Raw genomic sequence first — 11913 nt, 5'->3', positions numbered from 1 at the left:
GGCAAGCAACTTGGCCAACGCCCCTTGGGGAGAAACCAGACCCACTCCCCTCGGCGAGCAACTAGACCAACGCCTCTCGGTGAGCAATAAAATCGACATCTCCATCATGCAACCAAAGCAAAGTGTCCGTGGAGAGCATATGTGGTTATGTTACTGCCTGTAGAGGCCTTCATCAGAGCCAAGGCAAAGAGGATATGCAAATGTGATAGGAACCAAGGTGGGCCTACTCTTAAAGGTTCTTGGGACGGGTTCTTCAATGGGTCTAGATTTTAATATAATCTAGGTTCTTGAAAATAGTTCTCATCGGGTTTAGGTTCTCCATCTATTGACTTGATTTTGGCTTTCTTGGAGAGTTTTCAAATTGATTGTGGGTTCAATGGATTCTATTTTATACGGGTTCATATCAAAATGGGATAATAACAAAAATATAATCAGATACAAACAACTTTCACTACGTAAAAAACTATCAGCAACAAACAATCTCAGTCAATGAAGAATTGAGAATAGCAACTAAATCACTCTGATTTGTCTTTCTCAAACTCATAATTTGCATTACACTTACTTATTTGGTTTTTGGTGAAAATCTCTCAGAACAGACGAACTTTGCCTCACACTATAGCAGTGCGATTGAACTCAACCTCCCACCACAAACACAATATGCGAGCAAAAGACTCGTGGTGCCTCAAATGGCGCAAAGGTTAGATGACCTTACGACCCTCCAAACACCATATGAGAGCAAAATACTTGTGGTGCCTCAAAGGGTGTAGAGGTAAGCATTTTATTTATTTTAATTTATATCAGTTGTTAAGCATTAAAATAAGAGTAATAATAGATACAACACTCTAAAGGTGTTCGAGCTCATTTTAAAAAAAAGTGAGATCCACTATTAAAAAATAATTTTTTCATATGCATTTTAGATTTATCCACTTTTTTTAAAAGAAGTGTACGGAATTTGCATATTTAGCTAAGGTTACAAATATTATTTTTCTTAAAATAATAAAACCTAGTTATGTGACACAATCTTATAAAAAGTCATATTTAAATAAAAGATGCAAATTAGTAAAATCTCTTGTTTGTTTAGAAAGTGAATTCAAAACTTTCAAGGTACAAAATAAATAAATAAGTTGATAATTTGTGGTTGCAAAGTGATGTAAGATTAATATATTTTTCTTACACTTCGGTTTTATCCTTTTATTTTTCTCATTTTCACGTTAAAGATGTAGCACATAAATAAGCATGGAATTCGAATATTTTGTTTTCTTAGAAAAAAATAATTGAAAAATGATTAACTTATAATTTTCTTACCATTCTTTTACAACTTTTTATTAAATAAAGAATAATTTTATCAAATTTGATTTATTTTTTAACGAAGTGGCATATTTGCAATATTAGATGTTCATGTAATAGGTTGTAATTTTTTCTTTTAAAGAGTTGTAAATGTATCATTTCATGATATAATTTAGATATCATGCATTAAAGAAGTTTATCAATGAATTACTACCATAGTTACCATTAACCAAGATTCTCAAGAATATTTGTTTAAAATCTAATGCTTGGAGTGAGAGGGCCGATCGAAGAGATACACATAAAGTGGACTGCATGCACAAGATTTTATTGTAACACGTAAATATTTCATAGAATATTAAATTTTTAATATGCTATAAAACTCAATTTATGTTTCTATTTTTCTCTCATATCCCATAATTAATCACGTCGGAACATTGGCAGATCCATAACCCACTACTGTTGAGTCTTTTCTGTTGTTGTCTTTTATTTTGCTCACATGCACCAGTTAGATAAACTGACAGATTAAACATTGAGAGGAAGACTGCCTCGTGTGCTGCTATTCTTGAAGTACTTCACAAATATAATTACGTGAACTGGAGTATACGGGTGAAAACCTATTTGATGAGTCAAGATGTTTGGGACATCGTTGAAGCAACAATGGAACCACCCAAACAAGAAGATGGAGCTGCTTTTAAGGTTTGGAGCAAGAAGAACTCTATGGCGTTGCACATCATCCAGAATTCCTGCGGGACAGACACCTTTTATGAGATTAGGAAGATTGTTTCAGCCAAAATTGCTTGGGATACTTTAGCAGAAATGTATAACGTGCCAAAAGATACCAACTCAGGTCTCTCTCTCTCTCTCTCTCTCTCTCTCTCTCTCTCTCTCCCACAAATGATTTAAATGCTTAATAAACCAAGGTTATTTTGTGCACAGTTGTTCGTGAAGTTCTTGACGAAGATAATTATGAGGACTGGAGTGATCGGGTAAAATCATATTTGAAAGCTTATGATCTTTGGGACACAGTTGAAGTAGTAATTGAACCTACTAAGCAAGAAGATGATAATCAAGATGAGACTTTCAAGGCTTGGAACAAGAAGAATCTCATGGCTTTAAGTGTTATCCAAAATTCATGTGGGCCGGTCATATTTTCTCAGATCAGAGAGATTACTTCGGCCAAAATTGCTTGGGATACTTTGGCAGGAATATACAATGTGCCTAAATATACTAACTCAGGTCTCTCTCTCTCTCTCTCTCTCTCTCTCTCTCTCCCAATGATTGAGATGCTCAAATCCAAAATGCTTTTGAGTGCAGTTGTTCGTGAAGTTCTTGATGAAGATAATTATGAGGATTGGAGTGCTCGACTCAAAACCTATTTGATGGCTCATGATCTTTGGGACGTGATAATTGAACAAACAACTGAACCTAACAAGCAGGAAGGTGATGGAATTGCATTTGAGGCTTGGAATAAGAAAAATCTCATTGCTTTAGATACGATCAAGAACTCATGTGGACCGAACACTTTTTCTGGCCTTGGGATAATTACTTCGGCCAAAATTGCTTGGGATACATTGGCAGAAAAGTATTTAGGTGAGTCCCTCTTTCTCCTCTGTCCTCCCGCCTCCCTCTCTCAATAATGCATGCATACAAAACAATTTGAATCATGTACGACATGAATAAAGTTGCAAGACAATGATAAATTTATTAATTAAATAAAAAAAATTTACTAAGTTGTATTAATTAAATTCATCATTGCAAGACAATGATGAATGTACGACATCTCAAGGCAACCTTATACTAAGTTTGTGTCAAATTAGTGTTAATATGTTGGAAAACATTAACATTTAGTTTGGATACTAAAACCATTTCAACCTATTTCGTCTCATCTCATCATTATAATTTTTATAAATTTTTATATAAATTACAATAAACAATTCAACTTTTTCAAATCTCAAAAAAATAATAATATTAAAAAGAAATATTATAATAATATTTTATTTAACTTTTAACTTTACTTAAAACCATCTTATTTTATCTCACTATCCAAACCCCACCGATATGGGTAATGATACATTTGCAACTCTCTTACAACTAATTTCACAATCAACTAGTGCAAACATGTCACTTCATTTAAAATGAAATTCAGTTTTAAGAAACTACCCTTTATTTACTATGAAATAGTAGAATTAGTAAAACTATTGGAAGTTAATAATTTTTTATTACAAAGATCTCACAAATGATGCATACACGATATTTTATAATTAACTTAAAAATATTTTTTAAACAGAGGGCGATTAGATAAAATTTAAAATTGAAATGAGATAGGAAATTCAAAAGGGCTAGTATTTTTTATGAGGTAGTACTATCATATATATTGGCTAGTTATAATAAGTTGTACCTCCATCATTAATATTTAAACATTACTCTTACTCTATTGCATATGGGGTGCAACAAAACTTTATATGGAAATCAAATCTAGCTAGTTCATCAATTTTCAGGATAAATAACTATGGAAAATTCAACACCTTAAAAATAAAATGCTGCACAACTGAAATATAATATATATATATATATATATATATTGAGTTATGCTATAGATAAGACGGTGTATTAGTATACTACTTATAACAAGATCCATTAAAAATAATCAAAAAATTAATTATTTTTAATATAATTAATATGAAAAGCTTTCAATGTGATGAATAGCAAAAAATAAGATTTCTAAATAGACTTTTTTTTTTCTTGGTAGATATCTCGGTACGTTGCACTGACGTGGCATGCTTATTATATGTATAAATCGTGGCCATTAAATAACTACTTATTTCTTAAATTTATATTTAAAGAAAATTTCATCCATTAATTATGACAATGGTTTTACTTTCATTTTATTCAATGGGGGAAAAAGAAAAAAAACAAACAAACAATGCAGGCACGTACAGCGTTACCGTCGATGGGGACGATGGCTATCTCATGTATGGGGACTTGTGCAAGGCTGTGCGGAGTGGAAATTGGACCGCTGCAAGGGAGTTTCTCGAGCGTGAGCCCAACGCAGTGGGCGCGAGAATCACACACAAGGGCTACACGGCTCTTCACATTGCTGTTGCTGCTGGACATTCTCTTGTAGTGGACGAGTTGGTAAAGCTGATGCGGGAAGATAACTTGGAAACCCTCGATTATGACGGTTTCTCAGCCCTAACTGAGGCAGCTGTTGGTGGAAAAAAAGCTATTGCCCAGTGCATGCTTAGCAAGAACAAGAAGTTGATCAGCATTGCAAGTTCGACTGGAATTCTTCCGGTTAATACGGCCATTTCTTTTGGGCACATAGAAACGGCTCGCTATTTGTATTCTCTCACTCCGCCGGAAGATTTGATGCCGGAAAGAAGCTATAACGGTGCTAATCTTTTTATTGATGCTATATCTGCGGGAGCCTTGGGTAACAACTCTTATCTATGAATGTACATTAATTGTTCTGGACAATTTGAAATCTTAATTCACAGCGTAATTTCCTTTTTGTTTATTGTTTTCTTCCAACACAAGTACGGATATTGCTTTGGATTTATTAAAGCAATGCCCACGTTTGACATTTGCTAATAACGGGTATGGGAACTCCCCCTTGTTTGCATTGGCTTCTGCGCCTCATTTATTCCCTAGTGGAAGTCGGCTTGTGTTTTGGAAACGATGGATCTACAAGTATTGTTAGTACCACACTCTTCTCTCTTGCTTTTCATTGAAATGTTTTGGTGTTTGCACTCATTTTCTATCAAGATTACCCGTGACACAGTCCGATAGTTTCTCCTTTTCTACATGAACCAGCAAGTCACTGAATATAGTCATGTCACAACTTTCCCAAATTTTTATATAAAATATAATAAAAAATTTGATTTTTTTAAATTTCAAAATAATAATAATATTAAAAAAATAATATTCTAACAGTATTTTATTTAACTCATTTAAAACCATCTCATCTCACTATCCAAGTGAACCATTAATCTACTGCTATAATATTAAACATTAGAAGGGACATTTACGGAGGAAGAGTTCGATCAAATATGGATATGAAAAGTTATCAAGCGGATTATTGTTACTCAATTTTACAATAGCTACAATAAACCAATATTTAAAGTGATTGTTAGTATGGGTGCTACCTGCCCCCTATGGGGCGGGGCCACCCCTTTCCCGCACCCCTCCCAGCATGGGGCGGGGGGTGGGGTTTTCCCCCCGTCCCCTGCCCCCGGGATGCGGGGGCGGGGTGTGGGGTAGATACCCAATCCGTCCCGCCTCTGTCTACTTAAAAAATATACTACATTTTTACTAGGTTTAAAAATTATTCATAAGTCTAAAAGTTATTAAAAATACATTTTTAGACCCAAATTGTAAATTTAAAATTTGTAAATATAACTATAATTTAAAAGTTATCTAATTTTTAAATTTGTTAATGCATATTTTGTAAACAAGTCTAACAAATTGTAATATATATTTATATATATACAATTTGTAAAATATAAATATATATTTACGTTTACATATATAATATATATATATGTAAGCGGGGGTGGGGCGGGGTTGAGCCCTCCCCGTCCCCCGCCTCCGCCCCCGCTAGTCGCTCTAGATGCCCCCCACATGGGCGGAGCGGGATTGCCTGCCCTGCCATGTGGGGGCGAGGCAGCGGGGTGCGGGGTGCGGGGCCCTGCTGCCTACACCTAATTGTTAGCGCCCCCTAACCAAGTGGAGGTTAGTGCTCTCCACAGTCCACACAAGTGGTGACAATGACTCCAAATTTAAAATAATTACAAATAACAAATATTTAAAGGAATTGCTAGCCTCATTTGCTCTCACTACAAGAAAAACAAGTATTGGTAACGGATTATTTGGGACGAGAATGATTATTTATGATGAAAATAGATTCATTTTAATAGGAAATAGTAATATTCGTAAAAAAATAACTGGCCACAATTAAGCAGTTTTCTTATAGTGTCATTACATTTCTAATGGCATACCATGTAGTGAAGAACGTCAACTAAAAGGATATTATTATAATCTTCAAGCAAGATGGGTAGGGGCCGGCTTCAAGACCATAATCTATAGCCAAAATGCATTCAAAACCTGTCTAACTAGAGGTGGAGTGGGAGGAAGTATACCATGGTCATGCTTGAAGATTAATGACACTAACAAAATATGGTCAAGTTTCAAAACATTTCGATGAGAACTGCACTAAAATGTTGGTACTCTTCTTATTTAAGAGAATAAGACTATAATATTGATGCCTGTGTTCTAGATTTAAGCATTCTAAAAAATTTCCTTTGACTTACAAAAAAAGGAGATTTTAACGGGAATACGACAAATTCTTTTCTTCTTCAGTGGAATATGCACAAGTTCGAATGGTGTACTATAAATATTTTATTAGTTTCCTTCAGGTAATAATTTTCTAATGTGTTTCAAGTAAGAAATTAAAATTTTGTTTTTACTTTGCAGTGCGAACTCTATTGCGCCATCTACCTTCAAATGTCCTCAACTTCTTGGGTACACTACATCCACTCAACCGCTATCATATCTTGGTTTTTTAACTTTTTTATTTTCCTTTTTGTTTTATCTTTTACTTATCATTCATGCTGTTAAAAATTGACATCATTTAAAAATTTTTATGAAGGAATCGAGCAGTTATATGAAATGAAGTTGATCCATGTCCAATCCCATAAACTTCTTTGTCAAATGTGTGAAGAGATATCAAATTCAAATGAACAACAAAGGATGGATAGCTATGTTTGTGATGCCATCATCCGTGCTATCAAGAGTGGGATTATTGAGTTTGTTTTTGAGATGCTGGAGAAGAATCCGGATCTTGTATGGACCAGAGATAAGACAAATAGAAATATATTTTCCCTTGCGGTGCTACATCGTCAAGCCAAAATCTTTAGCCTATTAGCACATCATTTGAAGAATGCCCTGACATGTTCTGTAGATGTCAACAGTAATGGCATGTTACATATGGCTGGCATGTCAGCAGAGTCTACCATGCTTAATCGCATCCCAGGTGCAGCTTTGCAAATGCAAAAAGAACTACAATGGTTTAAGGTCCTCTCTCACTTTTTCTCTCTCTAACATACTTTTACTTATAGGTGCGAGATAACATTTCCAGAGCTTAATAATAGAGAAAGAAAAACAGTAAAAGCAGGTAGAGAAAATGAGGATGGGCAGGTTACATTTAGGCCATTTGAGGTGCTGGCAATTTATTTTTTCAAAAAAGTGATATTTATCAATCTGTGGTTAGGAAAACAACACTTTGGACTCATATGTTTCTAAAGTGAGTTATTTTATTCTCAAAATGGTGTGTAAAGCATACCATCTACATCACTTAAATTGTAAGATTTGATTTGTAAGATTCAAATTTTAAAATTTCTCTTCCAAATCAAAGTATGTCATGTGGACTTTACTAGTTGTGTTATCTACACCGGCTTATGAATAGATTTTTTCTTCTAAAATTACTATAAGATTGCCCTCTCTTGTCCTTTCATCATAAAGGAGAGAAAAGAAAACGTTGGAATGCTTTAGTTAACTAGAAATTCTTGGCCATCTATTCAAAAGTGTAAATTAAATTAGGGTTCTCCTATTAAATAAAAGACCTTAACATAATTAACAAGGGTTTTCTGGTCTCAAGAAAAAAAAAAAAAGGGTTTAAACTCGGTTTTCTGAACCTACTTTAATTCTGTTTAGGTAAATTTGGTTGCACACCTCTTGTTCTATATCGGACTTTAGATTAGCTCCCTGTGCTTTATTTTTTGAAAAATAACACCTTGTGGTTTCAATTAGGTAGAAATATGTCCATCCGTCAACTTTATCGCACATCAACATTAATGAGAAACGCATGACCCAATCACAAATTGCCACGTGTCCACCATAATCTTTTAAAAAAAATAAAATGTCTTTTTAAAAAATTAGTTTTTATAATAAAAAATTGCTTTTATTATTAGAAACTTGAAAATTAAAATATTAAGAAAAAACTGAAGGACAGCCACTGGCAGTGTCCATGTTCTGGCCACCACCAGGATGGCCAGAACTGGCTGACCTTTGTGGTGCCAGTTTCTTGCCGCCACGTGGGCAGCCATGATCGGGCCACCCTGTGGCTGCCGTGGTGGCGCCCCAGCCTGTGGAGGTGTCCACCACAGGTTTTCAATTTTTAAAAATAAAAAATGTTTTTATTATAAAAATTAGTTTTATATGTTTGTTAAAATATTATGGATGTGGTAGTTTATGATTGGGTCATGTTTTTCCATAGACTGAAAATTTGACGGAGGGACCTATTTAGAAATAACTGAAACCACAGGGTGTTCTTTCTCAAAAAGAAAAACATAGGGAGCTAATCCAAGGTCTGGTATAGCACAATGGGTGTGTGACCAAACCTACCTTCATTTTGTATTTTGAGTAAATTATGTCAACAAAAGGTTTCCTGAGCTGATGACATATATTTGCATTCTTGACAGATTAAAACACTTTTTCTTTCCATATTTGCATGATTATGCTTTGTGTCTCTTCTTTTTTATATCTGATGGAACTCTGTTGTTCAAATGAGAATTATAATTTCTTTCCCAATACTCTGATTTCCCTTTTCTATGTGATGGCGCTGCAAACTGAGAAAGAAAATAACTAAGATTTGTAGAACTTGTATGGTTTCTGACATGTAGAATTTCCCATACTAGAATTCTGAGATCTTCATCAGCCTACCTTGCATTATAGTACTGTCCTAGTGCCACATTACATTATATGGTTCATTTTGTACGTGTATATATATCTCATATAATCTTAATACGTCAATATATATAATGGTGTTTTTTTCCATTTCTTTCTCAGATTTGGCTTTCACATTGGCACACTATTCTCTTTTATATAATATGAAATCACTCAGATAGACATACAACTAGTTTAACTGAAGCAGCACTTCACTCATATATGTATATCTGTGTAATATGAACTTTTTGTTTCAAATAACATATAAATATGTGCAATTAATTTGAATTTTTTTTTTTCAAAAAGTTTCCAAAAGTATCACTTATAAAAAAGAATTGCTTAAAGTATCAATAAAATACAGAATGCAGCCTTTCTTATCAATTGTTAGATTGAAAGGATGAATGAGGTGGATCTTATTATGTTAGATCTAAACAATTCGATGAATTACTCCTAAAAAGTCAAATTCATTTGGGTTATTCTCTCAATTTCAATAAAATGCAACTAGATCTAGTATGAATTGGCGATTAGAACATATATGGATAGAACTTATAGCAGCAAGTAATTTCTGCTGAGAGACTTATAAGGATTTCCATTAAAAATTAATTGAGGAATGATTTATGGTTGTTTGGGTTGCGGGAAACACAGACTTATTTGTAGGAGTTCATGTGGTTTAGTTCATGGCTTTATTTCTAGGAGTTCATTCTTATTGTATATGTTTGTGTGGGTTGCTTGGGTTAGGCTTAAGAGAATAAGATTTATATTTGTTTTATTTGGACAAAAAATGTAGGGCTTTAACTATTGACTTTATATAATACCTCAAATTGTGAAAATCTGTATTATGTACATATTAGGTAAGTAGATTATGAAGGCGATACAATGGTGTTAAATCCTACATGAGCATTTGGAGCATAGAGTAGGAAAAAGATATCACATATCAGAGCCTGTAAACTTGCTAGGCCTTGATGAGGATCTCAAGGATTTGTGTATAGAATGTTTTGTCCCAGATGAACTCCTGCATTTCCTTTTTCAGTATACATGCTTGGAATATGGAATATTTGGTACAACATTTAATTGGTCCATTTAGGGCATAGTGCAGATGAATGGTACTGCAGTCAACTTCACACTATTATAACGACTCGGAAGGCACAAGCCATATCTTGGCCCATGCACCGAAAGAATTAGTCAATATAATTAGTACCTCTTAGAATCATTATTTATTCACCACCTTTCTATATACAATCTAGGGTATTACAATCTTTTCCCGTAAATTCTTGACATCCTCGTCAATTCATTCTATCATCAGGCCTAATTGGGATTGACTTTATACTATTTGTAATGACACAAGGAAGGTTTAAGCCGAATCTTGGCTTATACTCCAATAGGACTAGCCAATGTTATAATTAGAGCCTCTTCTAATGTGGAATTTGTCATAAAGAATGTTAACTCTCCCAAGTAATGTGGAAATTGTTCACAATCTTCATATATGCAATCTACTTATCAAAAAAAATCTTCCTATATGCAAACTGGGTATTGCAAGTATAATGCAAAGTAGGCCTGATGAGGATCTCAAGAATCCTTTTTATTTTCTCTTGTAATGTACATGATTGAAGTATAGATCCAACACTTTATTATTCAATCGATGGTGGTGTTGTTTTGTGAATTAGACTGAATAAGAATAATCTAAAACAATTGATGCTAAATTTCAATTTTAGAGTTAATAGTTATTTGTTCTGGTTAAAAACTCATTCTGTGTGAATTGTCCTTGACTGCTACAATTTTATTAATATTTGGTAACCTCTAATTCTAAGATTTTGTTTAAAAAATTCAGGAGGTGGAGGCTATTGTCCATCCCAAGGTTAGAGAAGCGACAAACAAAGATGGTTTAACTCCCCGAGAATTGTTTACGAAAAACCACAAGGCTATGCTGAAATTGGGAGAGCAATGGATGAAGGACACAGCAACATCTTGTACAGTTGTCGGTGCTCTCATTGTTACCATTATGTTTGCTGCAGCCTTTACTATTCCAGGTGGTAACAAGCAAGATACAGGCTTGCCACTATTTTTAGAGGAAGACTTGTTCATGGTCTTTATAATTTCCGATGCCATGTCCCTCTTTTCCTCTTCAACTTCAGTCTTATGTTTTTGGGAATTCTCACATCCAGGTATGCAGAAGACGATTTCCTCAAGTCTTTACCAACAAAAATGATAATAGGCCTTTCCACCCTCTTCTTTTCTATTGCAACCATGATGATTACCTTTTCTGCTGCACTTTTAATCATGCTACGCCAGCAATCATGGATTGTTCATCCTATCATTTGTTTGGCTGGTGTTCCAGTCACCCTCTTTGTAATGATGCAATTTCGTCTTCTTGTTGAAATGTCCATTTCAACTTACGGACCGGGCATCTTCGGTAGGAAAATAAAGCTTACTTTTAACTAATACCTTGTGCACTACAGTGGATGTGTTATATGTAAGATGTAAACGATTCGAGTTTGAGTGAACAGTAAGTTGTCAAGATTTGTTCATTTACTTCTAATTCGAATTGGAGTTGAGCTCCATGTTTTCATTGAATTTATTTTGTATTCATGAGTAGCTCGTCATGTTTCAAGCAAGTTTGAGTTTGTTCATGGGTTACTAAATTCTAACAAAATAGAATGAGTTTGTTCGTATGACTTCATTTACAAATTTTTACAGAAAGAAAAAAAAAATCCAATTTTGTAAACATTTTAAAATATTTTTTTTATATAAATATATCAATTGAGAAGTTCTATATGGAAGCCTTACATCACACAGCTATACTTAACCAACATGTGATTTGTCATTTTTACACTTTTATCTTAATGCTTAAATGTGTGTTTAAATAGAAGAGTAAAAATGGTAAATAACATGTTAGTTAAGTGAAAG

The 11913-nt window shown here is 34.0% G+C and overlaps 1 pseudogene; it reads left to right on the top strand.

Moving 5' to 3' along the window:
• Nucleotides 1-4235: 4235 nt before the first annotated feature.
• On the top strand, nt 4236-11556 carry LOC121238136 (annotated as a pseudogene).
• Nucleotides 11557-11913: the final 357 nt, after the last annotated feature.

This window comes from Juglans microcarpa x Juglans regia, chromosome 7D (assembly GCF_004785595.1).
Source record: "Juglans microcarpa x Juglans regia isolate MS1-56 chromosome 7D, Jm3101_v1.0, whole genome shotgun sequence".
NCBI classification, from domain to species: Eukaryota; Viridiplantae; Streptophyta; class Magnoliopsida; order Fagales; family Juglandaceae; genus Juglans; species Juglans microcarpa x Juglans regia.
Note: the sequence above shows the minus strand (reverse complement) of the source record. Positions and strands in the feature narration are given on the sequence as shown.